Raw genomic sequence first — 25864 nt, 5'->3', positions numbered from 1 at the left:
AAGCTGGAGATATTGGTTAATTATGCACCTCAGAATAGGCATCTGAGAGGCCCATTTTTCAGGGTTGCTAAATATGCTAATGTACATTTGTGAATTTCCAAGATGAGAATTTTTTTTTTTTTTTTAAGTGCAACACTCGTTAGCATCGAGTTTCCAGGGACTACGGTTTGCAGTCTACCATTACACCACCATCTCAAATGCACTTCCCTTGTCATAGAAAGAGATGAACTTTCTCACATAGCTACTCTAGTTTTGCCGATTAGTGGACCACCCACACAATCTCTTGTTTGATCTCCCTCCTGGCATGTGTCTGCATGTTGCCTAGGGTAGGGTCTGTGAATTTGGAACAAAGGTTTGCTCTATGTAATCAATTAGTCAGTTGGAGGACGAGATTTTTTCCCCAACTACTAGTCCGCAGATTGTTCATGTGTCGATTCCACCCCATTCCATCTTGACCGACAGTGGAAATGTTTTGACTACTCCCTTTTCCCCTCTCCTTCTTCCTCCTCTCTCACTCCAGGGCATAGTGATTGAGAATCAAGATATTTATCAGCCTATAATATAATTTTGGTTGGACATCAGCCAGCACTAACCAGCCCTAGTTAAGCAAACTGTCCCTAATGGGAATCCATCAGGTAGGGGAAGGAAAGGAGGAAATGTTGAATATTCAAAATCCGGTGGAGGGATTTCTGCTTCTGGTGAAGATGGAATAACTGGGGCAGATTTACTCTCTTGCCTGAAACAACTAAAAGCTAGACAAAGTATATGGAATAATTGTTTTTAAGACATTGGATAGGAGGCAACAAAGAACAGTGATTCCTGACAGTCAGGAAAAAAATGAGGTGAGCCCTCTTATTCTCCCAGCTAATTTTCTTAAGAGAGTTTCCAGGTTGTGGCATAGGGAAAGAAAACCCAGGAAGAGTCTAGTGGACTTCCTGAGGTGACAAGATGGCGGTGAAAATCCAGGGAGACCAATGCAGCTAGAGTTTATGGAGCAGAATATTAAACAGTCCATGAATATGAGGAAACTGTTTCAGGTGAGGAAAAGAACAAAGAATTGAGAGAACAGTAGCCAGAATTCACATGGTGCCAGGAATAGTACCTGTTCACACCAATCAGCTTGAAAACTTCATAACTCACAGGCATTGGGTAGAGAGCACTGAGAAGGTGTGGCAAAATTAAGAGCAGGCTGAATGCTGTTTTGGTCTAACATTTTATTTTATTATTATTTTTAAAAAATATGTCCTTGATTTTTTAAAAAAAGATTTTATTTATTTATTTGACAGAGAGAGATCACAAGCAGGCAGAGAGGCAGGCAGAGAGAGAGGAGGAAGCAGGCTCCCTGCTGAGCAGAGAGCCCGATGCGGGGCTCCATCCCAGGACCCTGAGATCATGACCTGAGCCGAAGGCAGTGGCTTAACTCACTGAGCCACGCAGGCACGTGGTCTAACACATTTTAAAAGCAAGACCCTCCCCCCACAATCAAACTATTTTCAAGTAACTGAATCCCAGAAGAAATTCAAGAATATAAGAATACAAAAATACCCAGCACTTAATAAGGTTAATTCACAATGAGTGGCGTTAAATAAAAAATCACCAGACACACAAAGATGCAAGAAATTATGATGTATAATAGGGAGAAAAATCAATCAAAACTGACCCAGAACTCACAGAAATAGTAGACAAGGACACTAAAGCACGTATTATAACTGTATTCTGTAGGTTTGAAAGCTAGATTGGAAAAGATTGATTAACTTGAAGACATAGCAATAAAAACTATACAGAATGAAACAAAGATAAAAAGAAGTAGAAGGAGGAGGAGGAGGGAGAAAAGGAGGAGAAGAAGGAGAAAGAGGAAGCTTCAGTGAAATATGGACAAATTCAAGCAGCCTCATTTATGTTCAGTTGGAGTTCCACCAAAAAGGGGAAAGACAGAAAAATATTTGAAGAAATCGTGGTTGAGAATTTTCTAAATCTGAAGAAATTGATAAATTCACAGTTCCAAGGCACTAAGTGAACCCCAAACACAAGAAACATAAAACTACACCAAACCATATTATATTCAAATTTCTCAAAACCAGTGGAAAAGAGAAAATCTTAAATGCAGAAAGTAAAAAAAAATGAAACAATAAAAGCAACATGTTTCAAAGAGAGGAATAAAGATTCTAATTGGAAACAATGCAAGTGAAAACATAGTAAAATTCAAGGCACTAAAAGAAAAACACTATATCCTAGAATTCTGTGCTTAGTGGTAATTTCTTTCAGACTAAGAGAAAAAAACATTTTCACACATTAAAAAAGCTGAAAGAATTCATCACCAGTAGACCCATATTATAAGAAACGTTAAGAAATTACCATTAGAGGGGCGCCTGGGTGGCTCAGTGGGTTAAGCCGCTGCCTTCGGCTCAGGTCATGATCTCAGGGTCCTGGGATCGAGTCCCGCATCGGGCTCTCTGCTCATAGGGGAGCTTGCTTCCTCCTCTCTCTCTCTGCCTGCCTCTCTGCCTACTTGTGATCTCTCTCTGTCAAATAAGTAAATAAAATCTTTAAAAAAAAAAAAAAAAAGAAAGAAATTACCATTAGAAATGGTAATTATCTGAACGAATATATATTTTTTTATTTAAAAATCTCTTTATAAGGTAACTGTTTTAACAAACATAACAACGTAGTGTGGAATTTGTTGTATGTAGAAGTAAAATAACAATAGCACAAAGTGTAGTATTAGTATACCTATACTTAGTGTACATAAAGTAGTATAATATCACTTGAAGATTGACTGGGATAAATTAAAAATGTGTGCTATAGGGACACCTGGGTGGCTCAGTCCTTTGAGTGCCAGCCTTTAGCTCAGGTCATGATCCCAGAGTCCTGGGATTGAGTCGTGCATCAGGCTCCTTGCTCAGTGGGGAGACTGCTTTTCTCTCTTCCTGCTGCTCCCTTTGCTTGTACACACTGTCTCTCTCTCTGACGAATAAATAAATAAAATCTTTTTTAAAAATATGTGCTACAAACCCTGTATAGCAATCACTAAAATAACAAAGAGTTATGGCTAATAGGCCAACAAAGGATATCAAATGGAATTATAAAAAATATTCAATTGATTTGAAGGCAGAGATAGAGGGACAGGAGAACAGATAATTAGGACTAGTAGGAAACAAATAGCAAGATGATAGATTTTAGCCTAACCATAATTAATAAATAAGTAAGTAAATAAATAGATAATCATATTATATATAAGTGGTCTAAATACCCCAATTAAAGGCAGAAATTGTCAGAGGGATTAAAAAAATAATACCCACCTATATCCTATATTTTTTATAGGAAATGCACTTCAGACATAAAGATACAAATAGATTAAGAGTAAAAGGATAAATAAAAATATTTAGGCATATCTTGGAGATATTACAGGTTTGGTTCTAGACTACTACAATAAAATGAATATTGCAGTAAAGCAAGTAAAATGAAATTTTTGGTTTCCCAGTGCATATAAAACTTACATTTACACTACACTGTAGTATAGCGTGCAATAACATTTATCTAAAATACAATATAAGTGCTTTAAAAAATACTTTATTTCTAAAAGATAGCATCATTGGAGACCTTAGTGAGTTATAATCAGTTACAGCATATCACCATTGCAAAAGTAGTAACAGTGAAAAAATTTCAAATATTTTAAGAACTACCAAAATGTGACACAGAAACATAAAGTCAACAAATGCGGTTGGGAAAATGGTGTGGACAGACTTGCTCGATATAGGGTTGCAACAAACCCTAAATTTATTAAAAAAACAACAACAACAAAAAAAACAACTTTCCAAAGCATAATAAAGTAAAGCAATAAAACAAAGTATGGCTGTACCATGTTAACATTTATGGAAAAAAGCTGTTTCTGCAGTATTAATATCAGATAAAGTAGATTGCAGAGCAAAGAATATCATCAAGTATTAAAAAATGTCATTTCATAATGATGAAAGGGTCAATTATCAACAGTACCTAACAATTCTAAATGTTTATGTACCTGCTATTATGTGTCTGTTGTTATAACAGAGCTTTAAAACTATATAAAGCAAAAACTAATAGAACTGCAAGGAGAAACAGAAAAACCCATAATTACAATCAGATTTCAACATCCCTCTTTCAACAATTAATAGAACAAGTAGATGATCAGAAAGTACACAAGATCTGAGGACTATCAAACAACTCGACCCTATTAGCGCACAGATTAGAAAGGAAGTACAGTTGTCTTTATTCACAGGCAACATGATCATTTGCATAAAAATATGAAATACTTATGAATAAATCTGAATAAAAGGTAATACATGTACACTGGAAACTACTAATCATAGCTAGAGGAAATTAAAGAAGACTTAAGTAAGCAGAAACATGTGCAGTATTCAGGGGCCTCAAGATTCAATATTAATAAGTTATCAGTTCTTCCGAAGTTGATCTAGATTCATTGCAATCCTCTTTTTAAAAAATCTCATTTTTAAAAACATTTTTAAGAACATTTTCTCCTGTTTTCATCTAGAACTTTGATAATTTTTGGGTTTACATTTAAGTATGAGCCTTTTTTTTTTTAAAGATATTATTTATTTGACAGACAGAGATCACAAGCAGGCAGAGAGGCAGGTGGAGAGAGAGGGGGAAGCAGGATCCCTGCTGAGCAGAGAGTCCGATGTGGGGCTCCATCCCAGGACCCTGAGATCATGAGGTGATCTCAGGTCTCTATTTTTTTTCTAGGACCCTGAGATCAGGTCACCATTTCAGGGTCCTAGGGTCGAACCTCACGTTGGACTCTCTGCTCAGCAGGGAGCCTGCTTCCTCCTCTCTCTCTGCCTGCCTCTCTGCCTACTTGTGATCTCTCTCTCTGTCAAATAAAATCTTAAAAAAAAAAATCTCTACACCCAACATGATGCTTGCTTGTACTTACAACCCTGGGATCAAGAGTCTCACCTGTTCCACTGATTGATCCAGGTGGGTGCCCCAGATTCATTGCAAGTCTAACCAAAATCCTAGCAGCCTTGTGGTGCCTGGGTTGGTCAGTCAGTTCAGAGTCCCCATATTATGCTCCACACTGGGTGTGGAGCCTACTTTAAAAAAAAAAAAAAAAAAAAAAAAAAAAGAACCTAGCAGTCTTGCTTGTTTTCTTTCTGGTTTTATTTTTTTATTTATTTGAGAGAGAAAGAATGAGAGAGGGAGAGTCAGAGGGAGAAGCAGACTTCCCCACTGAGCTGGGAGCCTGATGTGGAGCCTGTGACCTGAGCTGAAGGCAGTCACCCAACCAAGTGAGCTACCCAGGCCCCCCACGCAGACTTTATTTAATAGGAATTGACAACCTGATTCTAAAACTCACATGGAAATGAAAAAGACCCAATACAGCCAAAACAGTTTAGAGAAAGAATGACAACTTATAAAACTACAACAGTGGAGACTGTAGTATTGGTATTAAGACAGATGAATGGATACATGGAACTGAATAGAGATTCCCGAAATAGACCTACATATTTACTGCCAAGTGATTTTTTTGGCAAAGGTGAAAAGGCAATTCTTTGGAGAAAAGATAGTCTTTTCAAATAAATGGCACTAGAACATTTGTATATCTATACACAAAAAGATAAACTTCAATCCATACCTCATATCATGTATAAAAATTAACTCAAAATGGCTCACACTTGGGGCACCTGGGTGGCTCAGTGGGTTAAACCTCTGCCTTCGGCTCAGGTCATGATCTCAGGGTTCTGGGATCGAGCCCCACATCGGGCTCTCTGCTCAGCAGGGAGCCTGCTTCTTCCTCTCTCTCTGCCTGCTTGTGATCTCTGTCAAATAAATAAATAAAATCTTTTTAAAAAAATGGCTCATACTTAAATGTAAGCCCTAAAATTATCAAAGTTCTAGATAGAACAGGAGAAATTAGTGTGCAGTTGGGGTAGGCAAAGATGTCTTAGCTACAAACCAGAAACATGATCCATTAAAGAACAAAACGAATAAAGTGGACTTCATCAAAGTGAGTAACTTCTGTTAGAATGAAAAGACAGGTCTCAGACTGGAAGAAAATATTTGCAAATCACACACACACCCAGAATATATGAAAAACACAAAACCCATTAAAAAAAATTTAAAAAGCAGACCAAAAAATTGAACAGCTGCTTCACCAAAGAAGATATGAGGATGACAAGACAGCCACCACGGGAATAGTTGCTCAACATTGCATAGATGTGAGGGACTTTAAAATCACCACGAGATGCCACTACACATCTGTCAGAATGTAAACTGCCAAACCACCTTGGAAAACGGTTTGGCAGTTTCTTAAAAAGGAAGTGAAGGTCTGTAATGACAGAAAGCAGACCAATGTTTGCCTGGGGAAAGGAAATGTGCTGGAAGGGGAGGGAAGGAGAAATTACAAAGACCTAAGAGGAAACCTCAGGTGTAGTGGGTATGTTCCTTATGTTAATTGTGGTGGTTTCCTGAGTGTATACATTTATCAAAACTTAATAAATTGAACACTTTATTTTTAAAAAATATTTAATTTATTTATTTGACACAGAGAGAGAGATCACAAGTAGGCAGAGAGGCAGGCAGAGTGGGAGGGGGAAGTATGCTCCCTGCTGAGCCGATAGGCTGATGAGGGGCTCTATCCCAGGACCCTGAGACCATGACCTGAGCTGAAGGCAGAGGCTTAACCCACTGAGCCACCCAGGCACCCCTGGACACTTTAGATATATATCGTTTTTGGTATCAGATGTTAATAAACCTCTTTTCAGAAAATCAAATGGCATGTTTAAACATGTGAAAACTAAGGTTATCTGTAGAACTCTTGTATATCAGTGATAAGAAGAATTCACAAAATAATAAGAAACCACAGGTAGGGGCACCTGGGTGGCTCAGTGGGTTAAGCCTCTGCCTTCGGCTCAGGTCATGATCTCAGAGTCCTAGGATCGAACCCCACGTCTGAGACTCTGCTCAGCAGGGAACCTGCTTCCCCCTCCCTCTCTCTGCCTGCCTCTCTGCCTACTTGTGATCTCTCTTTCTCTGTCAAATAAAATAAAAATAAAATCTTAAAAAAAAAAAAAAAAAGAAACCACCAGGCAGAGAGTTGAAATGTAGTCTTTTAGACTCAGTTTTCAGAACTTTGAAAGTCGTAGAACCATGGAATTAGTTCTTGCTTTGGCTCTGATTAATTTATCCTGCTCCCTTGAAGTCAGCCAATACTCGAAATGTTGACTTTTCTAAAGTTTTCTGTGGAGTAATGAGATTATTTGGAAGTAAGTGTAGTTTACTGGGTCAGGGGGAAGGGCAGGTCATGGCTGTATTTGGCTATGAAAGAATTAGACCCTGAACCTTTTTTGGAAGAATCCAAGAGGGCAGTGTGAAATCATGATGACTTGGCCCATCCTTGAAGAGAAGTTGTGAGGACAGAGGATTTCTGCAGAGGCTGTGGCAAGTCTGGGCTAACTTATGCTTACTCTGTCTTTATGCACACAGTGTATTTACCAACTTATTGATGCTCTGGCTCTTAGTGGCTGTGGAGGTATAAACCTGGAATCCCAGCTGGAAAATATTACAGAAATGCTGTTCAATCAGGTGAGTGCTGTCAGGCTAGAAGCATCCTGGGCTTGCTTTTTCTCTCTTCTTTGGAGGTGATGGCTCCCACAGCCCATAAAGGCAGGTGTCTTTCACATGGGAACCTTAACCATACACATCTCAGGTTTCCCTGGAATAGATAAATTGTCTGGATTCTGGGCATAGACTCGAATATTCTCCATGAGATAAATTGGGTACGTTCTGTGTGTTCCTTGAAGGTCACAGAACTTTATTGCTCCCCCTAATCTCTTGCTAAAGGGCAAGAGGTTCAAAGCACCCCATCATGTCTGTGGGAAATGTCAGGGCTTCTGTGTTGCAGCCTAGAGTAAGAAGAAGGTAATTGAACATTTTGCAAATGGGTGTTACCTTCTGTATGTTTAATTTGCTTGCCACTGTCTTCTCTCTGGGGCTGGGAATGTGGATTCCTGGGTCTGTTTTCCTGTTCCCCTTTATGGCTAAGCTCCACACTTTTCCATGGTACCTTGGTTCCTCCATCCATACTCATGGCCCCTAATTTCAGTCCTCCTGGGTCTGATGGCCTTTGTCTCCCCACAGCTGAGTGAAACAGTCAAGGAGTCAGATCCTCACTCTGCATGGAACCATATCCTTACCCTGAAGGCTTTCTACATCCTCTGTAAGTTAACACAGTTCCCTAACCCTAGGTATTTGTGTGGGTGGGCACTTAGAGTAATCTTCGTGTCTCCCTGGACCAGAGCAGGGACCTAGGTTCCCATTAGGGGCTTCCATCCTTCTAGAACAGATGCAAAATAATCCATGTGAGCTTTGCTTGAAATTCAAGGAATCTTGAGGGGCAAAGACGTTGCTCCACTCCCTTCACCTGAAGCTGGCTTCCCTTTCCCCTTCAATGAATCCCAGCTTAGAAGGGTGATCTTGTCATTACAGCACTAATGATCATGTGAGGCAAGCTGACCTATGGGAGGGCACATGGTGGGGCAGGGGAGGGACAGAGCCTAGCTCAAGGAAAGCATCTAGCTAGATGCCAATCCTCTTCCTTTTCTCCAGCCTAAAGGACCCTAATTTATCTGGTTCATGACATCATGGTTTGCTGTAAGCATGATTTACTTCTGCTTACCACTCGCTAGGTAAACATACTCTTGATTCCCTTGTATTTGCCCCCTTCTGATAGCCAAGTTATACAATGATCAGGTGGTATTCTTAATACAAAAGACCATGAAAACCAGTGATCCAGCCAAGATAGTATCAGCCCTTCAAGTTTTCATGGATGTGTTCCCAGAAGGTGAGTGACCATTGGCCTAATCTTGGGGATCTTTTTTCCTATGAGAGTTCTTTTGTCTGGGAAACAGTCCCATGTATAGTTCAAGTCACAGTTTTAAACTTAATGTAAACTCAAAGTAAATTCAGTAGGTTTAAATCTTGGCTTCACTTCTTATTAGCTGTGTAAACGGGCAGATTGCTTTTAGTCTGTGCCTCTATTTCCTCACCTGAAAATGAAGGTAATGCTTCCTTTAGGATTTTTTCGTGAAGGTTAGATGAGAAAATGGATGTGAGGTACTTAGACTATTCCCCAATATGCAGTGAGTTTTGTAGTGCTTTAGTCTGTGATTATGATCTTGGGGAACAAGCATCAACTCCAATCCAGCGTTTGCTAGACCTTTGCTCTGTGTCTAGCAGAATGCAAGGCACTGAAAACAGACACTCAAATAAGACATAGTCCCTGCTCTCAAAGAGTGTGGAGTGTGAAACAATGAAAGATAATACGTGAAAAGTTGTTCAAATGTGACCGTGGTTATTTGCAATAGGAATATAGAGAAGGGGTCAGTCGGGAGATGGGATGGGCTCTGGAGCAGGGAAGGAGATTGTAATGGTGAGTTAGGAGAGGGAATTTACATAAAGAAGAACAGTTGTCATAGTTTTAAAGGTGGTGGTGTATGGGGCAGTGGGGGTTGCGGGAACAGCTTGACTGGGGTCGTGGGCATTCGTAGGAGACTGAAAAGAGCTGGGGCTCCAAAGCCAGCTTGATGAAAATCCCTTTTTTTGTCATTCTTCAGTCTGGTTTGAAGCAGTGGGATGGTGGAGATAATCTTTGGGCACTCTATCTGGTCCTCGAAGACCAGGACAGTACCTGGAATTCCTCTCACCTGTTTTGTGCCTCCCAGTACGACAGAGGAGGCGGAAGGAGACTGATCCCCAGCTGCGTGTGTGTCTTTTCTCTAGTGCCCCAGACAGAGCAACTGAAGAATGAAGTGATGCATTCCATCATCATCATGATTCAGGACGATCTCAAACCAGTGAGCAGAAAGGCAGGACATTTGAGCTGGGAGTTGCTTTCTTGAGACCTTGAAGTTGTGTAAAATGGAGAGGGGAAGCTGTTCATGGATGAGAGAGGTAAGGCATCCCCTTACCAAGCCCGCCCTGGCCTCAGACTCTGCCCATGGGTTACATGTGAGCTCTTCAGAGCCTGAGAAGGATTTGAGAAGTGGACAGGTGGTTCCTACCTATTTTCTGAGCCTTGTCAATGGGGACACAGAGCTCTAAAGAATACTAATTCTTTTTTTTTTTTTAAAGATTTTATTTATTTATTTGACAGACAGAGATCACAAGTAGGCAGAGAGGTGGGCAGAGGGAGAGAGAGGAGGAAGCAGGCTCCCCGCGGAGCAGAGTCTGATGCGGGGCTCGATCCCAGGACCCTGGGATCATGACCCGAGCTGAAGGCAGAGGCTTTAACCCACTGAGCCACCCAGGCACGCTGCATACTAATTCTTCCCCCTAAATATTCAGTTTTCTTGGGGAAAGAAGACCTCAAACATCATATCTAGCATGGGGTCCATGGCACCATATTTTTAGCAACCTCTGCCAGGATTGGAGGCAGCAAATACTGCTCCCAGCTCTGAATTGGGACCAGGTGGACAACTATGGCACCATCCCTAAAAACCAAGTCCTAAATCTTCAGAAGGTTGATGGAGAGACTTGGATCTTGAGGGCTGGGCCCTCAGACTTGTGGGATTCATTTCTGGCTTACCCTATGAAGGCCAGAACATGGGACTTCTCCTGGACTCTGATTTCTCCCTACCCAACTCTTCTGTCCATTACTTATGTAAGGCGTGGGCAAGCTCAGTGCTTACAGTTCTTCAGGAGAATGGTAAGAACTGAAATAGGCTAGAACTTCAGGGTCGAGTAGGGTTGTCTGTCATCACCTAGAGACCAATGAAGAGTCACATTGGGCTTGAAGTTGGGAGATCTGAGTCCCTTGAAGTCTCCTGTCACAGGCTCTTGTCCTCTGTGTTCTTACCTGGAACATGAAGGGTCATACTGGTGTGCCTTCCTATCTTGTCACATGATAGGTGACGCTCCCCCCTCAAAACTACCCCCCGCAGGTATGGAAGGCCCTCCTGCACTTCATCGAGATGCTGGGCCGGCATGACTACTTGGCCATGCCTCAGGGGAATATCATCATCAACTATGTCATCAAGCTCATCAGGCAGGGAGGGGACAGAGGGTGGCAGCAAGAGAAGGGCAGGTTCGGGAGCACGAGGGAAAGAAGAAGAGGGTATCGTTGGCACAGTGGGAAGGGGCTTTGGTGTCTAAAACTCTGAGCAGTGAGCCAGGGGAGGCCTTGAATCAGAAGACTCAGCTAGCATTGGTTTCAGATTTAAATCTTTTCCTATTCCAGAATGAAGAGGACATCCAACGAATGTGTTCCGAAATCCTACAGATGGTACAAGCAGCTAGGGTCAAAGAGGCTCCTTCATCTCCTCCTTTCCTGGTGCCCAGATACCCTGACCCCCAGATTGCATTCTCTCTGTCTCCCCCCTCCCCCGACTCCACCTAACCCCCTGTACTGTCCCTTCTACCCTCCCCCCTCTGTCTGTTCCCACTCGAGTGTCTGGGGCTCCTCTGAGGAGTGGCTCAGTGGAGCAGAGGGTCACTGGGTGGTAAACCTGGAGGCCTGAGCCTGGGTCTTGCTCAGCCAGTTTCTGGCTATAAAATCTCGAGTAAATTGCTCTCCAGGCTATAGTTTCTCCCATAAAAAAAGACGGGCAATTATCCACCCTGCCCGCTCTTAGCAGCCTCTAAGGATTCTTGGAGACTCTACGAGTTGTTGTGTGGGTCAGAGCTGAGTCAAGGGCCATGAGAAGCAAAGGACAGCTGTGATTTACTCTTCTTCCCAGACACCCCCCTCTCCCTCCCAGCAAGCTGTCTCCCCACGGCTAGCATGTCTTTTGCTCCCGGAATGCCCCCCTGTGAAGGCGATGACAAGTCACACAATTCCACATTTCAAGAAGCCCCTCTATTTAATCAAGTCCATCCTGTTGTAATTTTCATCAGGACCTTGGTTGTGTTTTACCAACATGTGGGGGGAAGGAGGAGAGGGAAGGGGGATTATCAGTGAGATGGAGGGGGCTGGGTATACAGGTCTCAAATGCCCCTCCTAGAAAGGAGGACAAAGCCATAGGGTTAGAGAACTTATGATTGGGACTGATTTGGAGCTTGACATCGAATCCCCTTGCCACCTCTTCTGCCAGGTGTCCTTGCCCAAACTGATCACCTTGGCATGCCAGCCCAGCAACACCTTGGCCTTCGTGCTGCTGAGTAAGATAGCCACAAACATGTCTCTGAAGGCCCGGTCCCTGGGCCAGGTTCCCTATCTAAGCAGCTTCCACCTCAGCCGTAAGTACACAGGTCGAGGAGACCGTGCAGAGGGGGCAGTTGTGAAACAGGCTGCCACAGGCAGGAGGGGAGGGTGGGAGAGAGACTGGGACTCTGGAGGGGTCCTGGGTGTGGGGAAAGGGCGCAGATCTGCTGGGAGGGCCACGAGAGCACAGCTGTGAGCCTGGGCCTGGACGGAGGGGAAGGCAAAGGGTTAAGGCAGCAGCTTGATTCCATTTGGCTCTTCACATGGATGAAAAGGGGATTCTTCTGGAAGAGAGGCAAGATCCACGCCCCCCACCCCCACCCCAACAGATCCTTTTTCCTCGTCTTGAAACACTGGAGTAGAGATGCACAAACTTTGTTGTTAATTACAAAGTAATGCATGCACAGATATTCCTGACCCTTAGTTCTTTGCCCCGACTCTGAGCCTCACTCTTTGCTCACCCGATCCCTGACCGCTACTTCCAGGGAGAGTCAGAGTCGGGGTGAGGCTATCTGTTTGGCACATTACTTGGGATGTGCAGGAGTTTGTGTGTTTGGAAAATAAGCATTCTCTGTTAGGGTTTAAAAGGTGGAGAGGTAGCAAATGACTTTCCCAGTGTTGAGAGTCCTGATTATAATCAGTGTAAACAATAGACATTTAAAAGGTCAACCTAGGATTTTCAAATATGAAAGGCATGAAAATGTGTGCCTGGATAAGAACTTCTCAGGATAGTGGGAGATCCTTTCAAGGTATAAACTAATAGGACACACTCACGAGTGGTGACTGTTTACCATGCTTCCGCTGGACAATGCCTTTCTTCCCTAGTCTGTCTCTCTATTTGAATCATTTTATTGTGGTATAAGTGACATACAGTGTTCTGTATGGGGGCTCCTGGGTGGCTCACTCAGTTAAGTGTCTGCCTTTGTCACAGGTCATGATCTCAGGGTCCTGGGATCAAGCCCCGTGTCAGGTTCTTGGCTCAACAAGGAGGTAGCCTCTCCCTTTTCTTCTCTCTCTCTAGTCTCCCCACTCAAATAAATAAATAAATAAAATCTTTTAAAAAAAACCTTTAAAAATATTAGTGATCTGACGATCTATACATTACTGTATGCTCACCATGGTAAGTGTTGTCACCCTCTGTCACCACAAGTGTCATCACAAGATTACTCATTACATTCCCTATTCTGTACTTCTCATCCCCATGACATTTATTTTATAATTGGAAGTTTGTATCTCTTACTCCCCTCTACCTGTCTTGCCCATCCCTCCCCTCTGACCACCATCTGTCTGTTCTCCATATTTATGGGGTTTTTTGTTTCTATTTTTGTTTGTTCATGTGTTTAGTTTTGTAGATTCCACACATAAGTGAAATCATACGGTATTTGTCTGTCTTTGTCAAACTTCTACCTAGCATAACATTTTCGAGTTCCATCCAAGTTGTCATAAATGGCAAGATATTCTTTTTATAGCCAAGTAATATTCCTTGTATGTGTTTGTCTGTGTGTACAGACCACCTCTTCTGGAGCCATTCATCTATTGATGGACACTTGGGCTGCTTCCATGTCTTAGCTCTTGCAGTAAATAGACTGCAGTAAACAGAAGGGCACCTGTACCTTTCCAAATTAGTGTTTTTGTTTTCTTTCGGTAAATGCCCAGTGTGGAATTACTAGATTGTATGAGATTTCTATTTTTAGTTTTTTGAGGAAACTCCGTACTGCTTTCCACAGTGGCTGCATCAGTTTGTTTTCCCTGCAACAGTGCACAAGGGTTCCTTTTTCTCCATATTCTTGCCAATACTTTTTATTTTTGTCTTTGATGATAGCCATTCTGACAGGTAGAAGGTGTGTGTGTGTGTGTGTGTGTGTGTGTGTGTGTGTGTGTGTTAATACTGAAAATGGTCTGTTTTTAGGGTAAGTCAGCATGTCACAATCCCCAGAGCAATATCACCAATAATCACTCTCCACTTTGCTTTTTCTCCTGCCCTGAAGAATGGGTGGTGGGCTGTTGGGTGGGAGAAGGGGCTGAAGGTTGGGCATCCTGGAGCTGATACTGACTCTGTCCTCTTTCTCTCTTTAATTTAGCTACCCAGTTCATCTCCCCACAGAAACTTCTGACCCATCTTGTGGTAAGTAATAAATGTAAGGATGAATACTGTCCATCCATCCCTCCATCTCTTCATTCCACAAATAGTTGAGTACTAGGTTATTCCAGGCATTGAGCTGGGCATGTAATAAGGGGTAGGGTCAAAGAGCATAGGGGCTTTGGAGAGAGATGATCAAACAGCTTGGAGCAGGGAATTGGGACCATAGTGCTGAGACCTGAAGTGAGGAAGTGGTGAGGCTGGGGAAGGCCTGACCTGTGTCCTACATGGCCTTATAGTGAGCTGTTCTCTGCTGATCTTGGGCAAGTCTGCATGCCTTTCCAGATCTCATTTTCTCAGCAAGAATGCTGTGAGAATGTTCTAGACATTATGAACACTTGGAAAGACAAGGTACAGAACTTCCCTTGAAGTGTTCACAGAATTAGTGGGAAAGACAAGCCCGGGAATAACCACCCAGAATGCAGTGTGATAGATGCTAGTAGAGGAACACGTAAGTTACGATGGGATCTTAGTAGAGCAAGGGGCAGACTTGGTCTCCAGGATTCAGAGAGGAGGCAACGTTTTGAGAGCACCATGCAGAACATGTAGGAGTTCACAGGTGGAAAAGAATAGGAAGGGTCCAAGCCTCAGCTCTACCATTCTATGAGTTAGTTCTGATTTTCTTCCTTCTCTTCCCTTCAATCCTTTCTCTGCCTCCTCCTTGCTTCTTTTGTTTCCCAGGTGTTTGCCCTGAAGTCCTATAGTGAAAGGGAGCTTGGGATAAGCTCTCTAAGGCTACTACATGCCCTGCATCCTATCACCTCCTTGCACCCTGTTATCAACTCAAATGTGGGCCAGCTGTGGATGAAGGAGATCCCCCCAGATGTTGCAGATTCTGGATGGTGAGCGGTTGGCTGCGAGGTGGGAGGAATGGAGCTGGGGCATTGGGGCAGAATCCAGAAGAGATGAAGTCCTGAGGTGCAGGATAGATCTTCCCTGGGGTGAGGAGAACCAAGACCAGTCTCTCTCTCTTTCTGAGATGCCGTTTGGGTAGGTCTGTTTGTTTGGACCATGTTCTGCACTGAGCAGATATGCAGCCCAGAGTTCTGTGCCTCCAGATTTCCCAGAACACTCTTTCTTGTGCTCAGAGGATCGGCAAAGAGTGTGGGCTTTGGAACCAGAGACCCAGGTTCGTATCCTTGCTCTAACATTTGCCAGCGGGGTATGCTTGACCTTTGAAAAGTCAAACATTTCCTGGAGCCTCTGTAAAGAAGGGGGAACAATTATCTTGTAGGATCACAATCCAAATTAAATGAGATGATGGGCAAAAACCCCTTGGAATGGTGTTCCAATGTTGGTTCTTTTTCCCTGGCTGGGGCCTTCTGGTCGGCAGGTCCCTATAACTCTCTTCTTTCCTAGATCACACTGAGAAGAATCTGGATCAGGAGGAGTGGGAGGACAGGCTGCTCCAGGTACGCACTCTAAGAGACATACCATTCTCCACACTTGCCTTCCTTCCCCTCTTTAGGATCCTTAAGGAGAGGAGGCCCCAGACCCCCTGAGCTAGAGACATGATCAAGGGACCTCCCTACTCAAGAGAACCTCTTTTGGAGGTTCTGAGAGGACTCCCGGCCTCTACATTGGAATCTTTGACTATATCCTAGACTTTATCTTACCTTCCACACCCTCAAAATTGTACTGTCAAGAGAGAGTATGGGAATGGGGCCCTAGCTTTGTGTCCTTGGGCAAGTAATTTAGCCTTTGCCGGCCTCAGCTCCTTCATCTGCAAAATGGAAATAACTTCCATCTCCCAGAATTAAATAGGATAATACAGGAAAAGGAGAGCCTTGCAAACTGTAAAGGGTTTCACACATAGAGTTGGCATTACCATCATTGTCCCATATGTCCCAATTCTCCAGCCCTGACTAACCCCCCTATGTATTTCAGCTCTTCCCCATTTCTTGAGCTCTTTTTTCATATTCACAGACCATGCCCCCTTGTCTCTTGCTTCTTTCTGACCCACTTCCATGAGGCAGAAAAGCCCAGCCACTGCTCTGTGTGGTCCTCTTCTCCCTTTCTCTTAGTTTTCAAGTCAGTCGTTAGTGGCCATCAATGATGACAGCTGGCTGGAGCAACTCATCAAGGTTGTCTTGGAGAGGATAAATTATTTCAGCGATGGTGAGGAGAAGGTGTGTGTATGTGCGTGCGCATGCGCGCACGCAGGCGGGCATATCAGGCAGCTGGTGGTAGTTGCAAGGAGGGAAGTGGGGGTGGAGGCTGGTGTGGAGGAGTTTGGTGGGGAAGGAATACAGAAATGTACATGAAGGACAGGACTTGTGGGAAAAGCCAGCCCATGTTTCTGGGCCCCGGGGAATGGAAGGATGGAGTGTACCAGGAGCTGGCGGTCACACAGAAACCGCAAAAATATCAATATCTTAACATTTGCTTAGTGTTTAAGGTGTCTTGTTTTGTTTTCGTTTTTGTTTTTTAAGATTTTATTTATTTGTCAGAGAGAGAGAGAGAGCACAGGCAGGCAGAATGGCAGGCAGAGGCAGAGGGAGAAGCAGGCTCCCGGCTGAGCAAGGAGCCCGATGTGGGACTCGATCCCAGGGCGCCGGGATCATGACCTGAGCCAAAGGCAGCTGCCCATCCAACTGAGCCACCCAGGCATCCCCTGTTTAAGGTTTTATCAAGAACTTTGCCATCTGTTGTCTTAACTGAACCTCCCAGTCATTCAGAGGTCAAAGAATAGAGCTGGTAATTTGGTGCAGTGGAAAGATCATTGACCTACGGGTCAGATTGAAGCAAGTTAGTTCAAGTAATATTTGAGGTCATACTATGGATTCAGGAGTATATGTGATGTTGGGGTTGCAGAGTTGACTAGGGAAGGAGCTCCTTTGCTCACAGACCTCAAGGTCTGTTCTGGTGAAGGCCTCGTTCCCATCCTGGCTTTTCTTGCACTCCTGGTGCAGTCTGGGTCAACTGTCTTAGCCTTTGTGAGATTTTAGTCACCTCACTTGGACAGTGGCAGAAATGACTTCTGATCACAGGAGAGTGGGTGAGGATAGACAAAGACACCTGTGCAGTTGCTTTGTAAAAGTCAAAAGACCAAGTAACAGACAACTCATTATCCTGACTCCCAGATGGAGAAACATAATCTAGAGGGATTTAGAGCCTTAAGCAATTTATTGGTAAAATTGGCAACTGAATCCAGGTTTCTTCATTTTTAATCTTGTTTTCCTGTCGCCAAGCAACATTTTATTTGGGCTTTGAGGGATCTCCAGGGAAGAGGCCTTATTTCCAAGACTGAATATTAGCTCTCTAATTATTAACAAATATTTATGAAGCACTTGCTATGTGCAAGGCTTTGTGGATAGAAGAATGAAGCAAGCAGGGATCCTGATCTTATTAATTAAGTTATTAAAAATATGTACAAATGCTTATGGCATAGCAGGCATGGACTATGCACAGGGTACTCACATAAAAGGCACAGACTCTGCCTTCAGGAAATCACTGCTTGAGTGAACAGAGGAGAGAGTGGATTATTATAAGTGCGGTAATTGTCGAGATTGGAATGTGCACTGTATGCTTGGGAGCAGAGGGGAGAGCTATTTTCTTGGCCCGATGGGACTGGCCAGAAAAACTTTCTCAAAGGTGGTCTACCATCTTAGTTCACTTAGGACTGTCCTGGTTTTAGCTTTAAAAGTCCAGCATACTGGGGCGCCTGGGTGGCTCAGTGGGTTAAAGCGTCTGCCTTCGACTCAGATCATGATCTCAGGGTCCTGGGATCGAGCCCTCCATTGGGCTGTCTGCTCATCAGGGAACCTGCTTCCACCGTGCCCCCCCCGTCTGCCTCTGCCTACTTGTGATCTCTGTCTGTCAAATAAATAAAATCTTAAAAAAAAAAAAAAAAAAGAAGAAGAAGAAGACGCAGATGCAGAAGTCCAGCATACTAGGAAATGCCTCAGTACTGGGCAAACTGGGAAGATTTGTCACTCTACAGACAAATGATTAAGTCTGGGAAGATGAGTAATGTGCCAGCTAAGCAGAGAGACAAGTGCCTCAGGTCAGGTTTCATAGAAGCAGAGCCCAAGGTGAGGGTCCTTGTCAAGTGATTTGGCAAGAAAAAAGCTGTGGTCAGATAAAGGACGCAGGATAGAAGAGGAGAGGCCAAGAAAGGACATGGGGAGATCTGGATGGAAACTACACTGTAGAGTCTATCCTGCTTAGAGACAAGTGAGAGGGGATGGCTTTTGTACCTCCCCACCCCTCCACCTCTCTGTCACCAGTGCCAGGCTTCTATGGTTGTTAAGGGGCAGGGATGGGAGAGAGAAGATTATAACTCTCAGGCGTCTCCAGACAAAGGGACCCAAAAAGACTGCAGGTGGGAACTGCTCACAATGGTGCCCACAGCCAGGGAAGGAAAGGAAACTTTGGCTCTGGATAAGGCTTGAAGAGCATCTGCTAGAGGAAGAAAAAGTGCCCGTCGAGACGAGAGGGGGTTCTAGGGCGAGAGCGGAAACGTTCCTTGAACATGTGGTATACCCTTTTTGTCTACTGCGTCAGGCACTCTGTAGGTACTGGAGTAGAGCAAACAACAAGACGTACACTGCTCCTGAGCTTTATTTATCACTGGAGATGAGAGGTTGGGGCGAGTTAAGAATTAACCAAACAAATGCATAAACAAGATGACTAGTGATTGTGATGAAGCCTTGAATGAAAGTATCAGGATGGTGAGCTTAGAGAGGATTTAGGAGGTCAAGGAAGGTTCACTGAGCCAGGATCAGAAAGATGAGAGTGAGACAGCATTTTGAAGAACCCAGGGAAGATTCCAGACAGGGGAAATGGGAAATATGGAAATCGTGAGGCAGGAAAGTGTTTGAGTGCATAAATATGGATATTACAAGGTAGACAGGGCAATGCACAGTAAGCAAGAGTCAAGGCTGCTAAAATTCAGAAGAGGGAAACAGAAAGACTACATAAAAATACTTTTTTTGATTATGCTATTTTGATTTTTAAATTATGCGAATTTAAGGAACTTTTTTAAAAAAAGATTTTATTTATTTATTTGACAGAGATCACAAGTAGGCAGAGAGGCAGGCAGAAAGAGAGGAAGAAGTAGGCTCCCTGCCAATCAGAGAGGCTGATGAGGGACTTGATCCCAGGACCTTGAGATCATGACCTGAGCCAAAGGCAGAGGCTTAGCCCATTGAGTCACCCAGGCGCCCGGAACTTTTTATTTTTAATTTTTTCAAGTGAAATCTTTGCTATTAAAATTTATTTATTTATTTGTTTGTTTTTAATTTATTTTTTCATTCAAGTATAACCAACAATGTTATATTAGTTTCAGATGTACAATATGGTAACTCAACAATTTTATACATTTCTTGGTACTCATCAAAGTAAGTGTACTCTTAAGTCCCCGTACTCACCTTCCCTCTGGCAACCACCAATTTATTCTCTGTTTAAGATTTTTTGTTGTTGTTGGCCTCTTTTTTTCTCTGTTTGTTTCATATCTGAAATTCCACATCTGAGTGAAATCGTGTTGTATTTGTCTTTTTCTATTTCACTTAGCATTGTACCCTCTAGATTGACCCATGTGGTTGCAAACAGCAAGACTTCATTCTTTTCATGACTGATAATATTCCATTCCACTTCTTTATCCATTCCTCTGTCAATGGACTGGGTTGGTTCCATTTCTTGGCTATTGTAAATAAATAATTCTGCAATAAACATCAGGGGCATATATCTTTTTGAATTAGTGTGCTCATTTTTTTTGAGTGAATACCCAGTAGTGAAATTGCTGGACTATGTGGTTAGTCTATCTTTAGTTTTTCGAGGAACATCTGTACTATTTTCCACAGTGGCTGTACCAGCTTACATTCCCACCAACAGGACACAGGTTTCCTTTTTCTCTCCATCTCCACAAACTCTTGTTATTTCTTGCATTTTTTATCTTTAGCCATTTTGACAGGTGTAAAATGATATGTCATTGTGGTTTTGATTTGCATTTTCCTGATAATTAATGATGTTGGGGATCTTTTCATGTGTCTACTAGCCATCTATACGTCCCCTTTGGAAAGATGTCTATTCAGGTCCTTTGACCATTTTTTAATTGGATTATTTGCTTTTTTTGGTGTCAAGTTGTACAAGTTTTTTTTTTAAAATATATTTTGGATATTAGCTCCATATCAAATATAACATTAGCAAATATCTTCTCCCATTCAATAGGTTATATTTTTGTTTTGTTGGAGGTTTCCTTCACTGTGCAGAAGCTTTTTATTTTGGTGTAGTCCCAACAGTTTAATTTTGCTTTTGTTTCCCTTGCCTGAGGAGACTTAGCTAAAAAAAAAAAAAATGTTCCTATGGCTGAAGTCAAAGAAATTACTGCCTATGTTTTCTTTTAAGAATTTATGGTTCCAGGGTCACCTGGGTGGCTCAGTGGGTTAAGGCCTCTGCCTTCGTCTCTGGTCATGGTCTCAGGGTCCTGGGATGGAGCCCTGCATCGAGCTCTCTGCTCAGCATGGAGCCTGATTCCTCCTCTCTCTGCCTGCCTCTTTGCCTACTTGTGATCTGTCTGTCAAATAAATAAAAATCTTGAAAAAAAAAGAATTTATGCATCAAATGGAGACATTTATGTCTTCAATCCACTTTGAGTTTAGTTTCGTGTATGGTGTAAGAAAGTGGTTTAGTTTCTTTTCTTTTCTTTTTTTTTTGCATGTGGCTATCCAGATTTTACAACAGAATTTGTTGAAAAGACTGTCTTTTTCCCATTATATATTCTTGCCTCCTTGTCATAGATTAATTGACCCACCATAAAAAGCATGGGTTTGCTTATGGACTTTCTATTCTGTTACATTGATTTATGTGTCTGTTTTTGGCCAGTACCATACTGTTTTGATTACTACAGCTTTGTAATAAAGTTTGAAATCTGGGACTGTGATACCTCTAGCCTTGTTCTTCTTATTCAAGACTGCTTTGGCTATTTGGATTTTTTGTTTGTTTACTTTTTTGGTTTTTTTATTTGTCTGTTTTTTGTATTCCAGACAAATTTTAGGATTATTCTAGCTCTGTGAAAAATGTTGTTGGTATTTTGATGGGAGTTGCCTTAGTTTGTAGATTACTTTGGGTAATATGGACATTTTAACAATATTCATTGTTCCAATCCATGAGCATGGACTATCTTTCCATTTTTTAGTGTCATTTTTTAGTGTCATTTTAGTGTCATTTTTAGTACCTGACCCTGATCAAAGTCAGATGAAGGCATTATAAAAAAAGAAAACCACAGGCCAAGATCTCTGATGAACATAGATGCAAAGATGCTCGGCAAAATATTAACAACAGAATCCAAAATCATTCACCATAAACAAGTGGGATTTAATTCAGAGGGTGGTTCAGTATTCACAAATTCATCAACATGATAGATCACATTAACAAGAGAAAGGATAAAAACCATATGATCATCTCAATAGATGCAGACAAAGCATTTGACAAAGTACAATATCCATTCATGATAAAAACTCTCAGCTGAGTAAGTTTAGAGAGAACATACTTCAACATAAGAAAATCCATACATGGGGGCGCCTGGGTGGCTCAGTTGGTTAAGCAACTGCTTTCGGCTCAGGTCACGGTCCTGGAGTCCCAGGATCGAGTCCCGCATCAGGCTCCCAGCTCCATGGGGAGTCTGCTTCTCCCTCTGACCTTCTCGCCTCTCATGCTCTCTCTCACTGTCTCTCTCTCAAATAAATAAATAAAATCTAAAAAAAAAAAAAAAGAAAAAAAAAGGAAATCCATACATGAAAAACCCAGAGCTAACACCATACTCAATAGTGAAAAACTTAGAGCTTTCCCCCTAAGATCAAAAAACAACGTAAGGGGGTCCTTTCTCACCACTTTTATTCAACATAGTAGTGGCAATCCTAGCCATAGCACTCAGACAAGAAAAAGAAAGAAAAGTCATTCAAGTTGGCAAGGAAGACATAAAACTTCCACTATTTGCAGATGACATGATGTTATATACAGAATATCCTAAAAACTCCATGAAACTGATAAATGAATTCAGTGAAGGATACAACAGTAATACACAGAAATCTGTTGCATTTCTTTACACTTAATGAAGCATCAGAAAGAGAAATTAAGAAGATAATCTCATTTACAATTGCACCAAAAATTGTAAAATACGTATAAATAAACTTCACCAAGAAGGTGAAAGATCTGTACTCTGAAAATGGTAAAACATTGATGTAAGGAACGTTTTATTTCCTACCTGGAAATAGGAATTATATGGATCAGAGAAAGTTCCTAAAGGGATGATCTGTACCCTAAGATGCTAAGAAATTAGAAATATAGCTTTTTCTTATCTCTAGCTTTAGCCCCTGCTGTTAGGGTTACTGTCTTATCCAGATGACCCCCAGAGAACAGGAGGGCCAGTGTGGAGGATAGGGCACTGGGGAAGATGCTGGTTGACCATTTCAAAACCAGTTTGGGTAATGGCTATTCCCCAAGCTACCCTAACTTCATTCCAAGCTATGCATGACCCTGCCCTTTCACCCCTCCTAGGATTTTCTGTATAAATTCTTTGGATTTACCTTGCGGACCTCAAGGAATATGAAACTGGTGAAGATGATTCTTTCCTCTATCCTACAAAGTGTCCATGAAGACCTGCAGGAGAGGGAGGTGAGGTGGAGGAACTGACAAAGGGGAAAGAAACATTTTTCCTTTAAAAGGCAGGATGACAAAGTAGTTAAAAGCTGAGATCTGGCAAGCTAGAAAACCTGTTGGAATCCTAGGTCTGCCACTTTCTCACTGTGTGCCCTTGGGCAAGCTATTTACTATTATTATTTTATTTTCTGAATCATTTCAGGAAGTTGCAGTTATGCGCATTTACCCATTTTCAGGGTGTACTATGTAAAAATAATGTAATGATATTCTCTTACATAATCAAAGCACAGTGATCAAAATTAAGAAGTTAACATTGCTACAGTACTATTATCTACTGATCTGAAAATGGCCAATTGTCCTGCCCATGTTTTTTTTAGAGCAAAAGAAAGACATTTTTTTCCCTCTGGTCTGGGATCCAATTTAGAATCAATTTATCATTTAGCTTTAATATTTTTCAATTAGCAATAATCGCGCCTCGGATAAACCTCATTGGCTAGCTTTAATATTTTAAATCTGGAACCACTCCTCAACATTTACTTTTCATGATCTTGACATTTAAAAATGTATGGACCATTTGTTTTGAAGAATGTAGCTCATTTTTTGTTTGTCTCCTATTGCTTCATGATTAGGTTTAGATTATCTATTTCGTGTGGGAATACTATGGAATCTGTGTGTCATGGGGTGTTTTTCAGTATTAAAAATGTACAAGCTCCAAGAACAATGCCTGGGACACAAGCCCTCTCTAAGTGTTGCTTACTGGTAGAATTGGTGGCCATCCTCTAAAGCATCCCCTCTCCAAAGCCCCTTCCCCGCCAGATTCTCACAGAATTCTCACAGAAGCACCCATCACCATCATGACTATCATCAGTTATATTCCAAGCCCAAGGTTGGAACAGTGTCACTGAGGAGACAGACTTATATAGGAAGAAGAGAGCTGGCTACACAGAATAGCCTTACTAAAGGCAACATGAGTGGTAACAGAGACATATAGTGGCTGATGTATGGGAGGGTGAGGACTTGGGCTAGTTGGGTCTAGATTAGGAGAAGGGAAGTGGGTATTTCTACTTGACATAATATTCCAAGACAAGAACTTTTGGGAGCATGTCTACAGAATAGTCAGTGATATAATGGGACTATACCAGGGAAGTACAAACGACATCTCTGCCAACACCTGGGGACAGATTGGATACAGAGGGTAATGATTAGGAGGGCAGAGGATGTTCAGGATAGTTCCCTGGTTTCTGGCATGCTCAGCTGGGAGGTGGTGTCCTTCACCGAGATCAGGAAAGGAAGACATAATGGGAAGGAAGATGACGCATTCAGATTTTGATGGGGAGACGTCAGGGTGCCCCTGGTAGGGAGCCAGGTGGAGATGCTCAGTATCCACCTACAGTATTTTTCACTTAGTTGTCCTTCCACTATATCCCACAAGACACATGCAGGAACTCCCTCCTTCCTCTCTCCCCAGCCTCTCTCACCTGCCCCTTTTGGTCAGTTACTGCTATTTCTTGTTCTCCTGAGTTAGAAATATTGGCATTATCTGTATGTCTTCTCTCTTTTCCATTTCCTCTGATTATCCATCCATCCTGTCGGTAACGTGCCTTGGTTTTGTTCTTCCCTCCTCAAAACCCTTCTCTGAATTGCTAGTGCATATAAATCTCTATTCTGCAGTGTTTGATTTGATACTCCTAAGGTTTTGCAAATCTGTGACTCTAATTTTTCACAGTCTGGGATAATTTGCTTCTTCCCGCCCCCAGGCATTAAGTACCAAACAAATCTCTACTGAATTCACAGATGAATTCATATACACAAGGACCCACTGTTCACAAACGTTATGCAGGGCATGGTTCTCCTCTGGTCCATGATACTCAGGAAAGGCTTTTCTGGATGTTGTCAGTTAGTATGAAAAATTAAAAAAATCAGACTCTTTAATTTTGACATACCCTGTGCCTCTTTATCTGTCTGTCTATCTATCTATCTAATCATCTATTTTCTGGAGGTTTTTTAAAAATATTATAAGTCTGATCTTTAATCCCCATCTCCTATTTCCCCCATTGCCTCACCAACCTCCGCTCTGGTCGTCATCAGTTTGTTCTCTGCATTTAAGAGTCTGTTTCTTGTAATTTGCTTCTTGAATTATTTCTTGAAAGGATGTTTGGTTCTCCATCTGGATTTTAAGTAGTTCAAGTCAGGGGAACCAATTTTCCTTCCATTTCTTTTCTTTCCCCTCTCTCTCCCTTCCTCTCTCTAAATCCCTTGGGAGAGCATAAAGGGTGCCTGGCTAACTCTTAGCTGTGGCACGAGGTTGAGGCTATCCCCATTCCAGGGCATTGCTACGGCACTGAGTATCGTGTCCATGAAGTATCTGAAGATAGTCCTGGACCAACTTCAAGAGTACAGTGCTATCCTCACGGACAAGGGCTCATCATTCATCCTCAAACTAATGAAGGTGATGGCATTCCTGGGAACTCTGCCAGCCTCCCACACAGAGCCTTCTGAAGCATCCCCATCACTCCAGACTTCCCACTTGAGGACTTGTGACTCACCTATAAATGCTTGTATTTCCCTCTGATCAACCGTGGGGAAGTTTCATCTTCTTCTCCCTTTCCTGTGCTCCCTTATGCTCATGCTTCAGGCCCTGGTATCACCAGAGGCACCACATTCCTCCCAGCTGTTCACCATTCCACAACCCCAGCTTCCCTTCTGGACCATCTAGCCAATCCATTCCTCTCTGAACCTCCATTTCCCCATCAGGCAAGGAGGTTAAGAGGAAGAGAAGGCAAGTTTCCCCCTTCCTCCTACATTGGCATGGGGAGGAAGATGACGCATTCAGATTTTGATGGGGAGACGTCAGGGTGCCCCTGGTAGGGAACCAGGTGGAGATGCTCAGTATCCACCTACAGTATTTTTCACTTAGTTGTCCTTCC

General features: G+C 42.5%; 1 long non-coding RNA gene across 1 annotated transcript in view; it reads left to right on the top strand.

Annotated features, from left to right (window-relative positions):
* Positions 1-25857, top strand: part of LOC131838390 (uncharacterized) — a 40283-nt gene extending 14426 nt beyond the window's left edge. Inside the window, exons 8-18 of the long non-coding RNA XR_009356584.1 lie at positions 8137-8215; positions 8729-8839; positions 9778-9948; positions 11234-11278; positions 12087-12231; positions 14278-14321; positions 15018-15465; positions 15696-15748; positions 16361-16465; positions 22836-22952; positions 25264-25857. This is a non-coding gene — a long non-coding RNA (uncharacterized LOC131838390). The remainder of the gene's footprint in view (positions 1-8136; positions 8216-8728; positions 8840-9777; positions 9949-11233; positions 11279-12086; positions 12232-14277; positions 14322-15017; positions 15466-15695; positions 15749-16360; positions 16466-22835; positions 22953-25263) is intronic.
* The last annotated feature ends 7 nt before the right edge of the window (positions 25858-25864 follow it).

Source organism: Mustela lutreola, chromosome 8 (genome assembly GCF_030435805.1).
Source record: "Mustela lutreola isolate mMusLut2 chromosome 8, mMusLut2.pri, whole genome shotgun sequence".
Classification (NCBI taxonomy): Eukaryota; Metazoa; Chordata; class Mammalia; order Carnivora; family Mustelidae; genus Mustela; species Mustela lutreola.
The sequence above is the reverse complement of the archived record's forward strand: the minus strand, read 5'-3'. Positions and strand labels throughout refer to the sequence as shown.